Source organism: Octodon degus, unplaced genomic scaffold, assembly GCF_000260255.1.
Source record: "Octodon degus isolate 3935 unplaced genomic scaffold, OctDeg1.0 scaffold00060, whole genome shotgun sequence".
In the NCBI taxonomy this organism is placed as follows: domain Eukaryota; kingdom Metazoa; phylum Chordata; class Mammalia; order Rodentia; family Octodontidae; genus Octodon; species Octodon degus.
Window position 1 is genome coordinate 3,775,607 of NW_004524636.1, and position 1,375 is coordinate 3,776,981.

The 1,375-nt window shown below is 39.6% G+C and overlaps 1 pseudogene; it reads left to right on the plus strand.

Moving 5' to 3' along the window:
• LOC101577181 overlaps nt 1–549 on the plus strand; it is a 912-nt pseudogene extending 363 nt beyond the window's left edge.
• The last annotated feature ends 826 nt before the right edge of the window (nt 550–1,375 follow it).

Here is a 1,375-nt window from a genome sequence, read left to right on the forward strand (position 1 = left end):
GACCGTAACCATCATAGACGCCATCCACGTTGTAGGGGTCCTCCACGCAATGACCAGCAGAATTACCAGAATAGCGAGAGTGGGGAAAAGAACGAGGGATGGAGGGCGCTCCAGAAGGCCAGGCCCAGCCACATCAGCCCTACCGCAGACGAAGGTGTCCACCTCACTACATGCGGCCACCCCGTGGGCTTTGACCACAGTACTCCAACCCTCCTGTGCAAGAAGTGATGGAGGGTGCTGACAACCAGGGTGCAGAAGAACCAGTTAGACAAGTGAGACAGAATATGTATGGAGGTTATAGACCACGATTCCCTGGGGCCCTGCTCGCCAAAGACAGCCTAGAGAGGACGGCAATGAAGAAGATAAGGAAAATCAAGGAGATGAGACCCAAGGTCAGCAGCCACCTCAACGTGGTACCGTCTCAACTTCAATTACCGACGCAGACGCCCAGAAAACCCTAAACCACAAGATGGCAAAGAGACAAAAGAAGCCAATCCACCAGCTGAGAATTCGTCAGCTCCCGAGGCTGAGCAGGGCGGGGCTGAGTAAATGCGGGCTTAACATCTCTACCATCATCGGGTTTAGTCATCTAGCAGGAAAGAAAAGAATAGGAAATTCCAGCAATAAGAAATGAACTAAAGATTGGAACTGAAGACCTTAAGTGCTTGCTTTTTGCCCATTGACCAGATAACTAGAACTATCTGCATTATCTATGCAGCATGGGGTTTTTATTATTTTTACCTAAAGACGTCTCTTTTTGGTGATGACAAAAGTGTTTTTTAAAAAAAGCCTGGTTTTTCTCAATACACCTTTAAAGATTTTTAAATTGTTTCATATCTGGTCAAGTTGAGATTTTTAAGAACTTCATTTTTAATTTGTAATAAAAGTTTACAACTTGATTTTTTCATAAAAGTCAACAAACCGCAAGCACCTGTTAATAAAGGTCTTAAATAGTTGAAAAAAGTTCTCTGTTATTATTGTTGATTTATGTGCTTTGATTTAGAATTTTTAGTACTTGTTTTACATATACTAGGGCTATCTTACTAGATGTATACATGCTTAGAATTGTATTTTCCTGACTAGTTTTTCTTTAGCTCTTGCAAATTATGTTTCTTGCTGTGTAATCTATTTTGGTTAATTTTTACATGTCTATATCCGTTTTATTTTGTTTACTTTTTTTTTATCATTTTCTACTATTTAACTCTTCTGTATTCTCTTACCTTTATTCTTTGTCCATTTACTTTTTCTCTATATTTCACTGTGGATATTTTCTGCAGGTTATGTGCCAATTTGCCAGTATTTCTGTATTCAATCTTACAATAAGGCTATTTATTCAATCCTTAGAAAATAAAAGGCCAAGTCATAAGGAGAATAC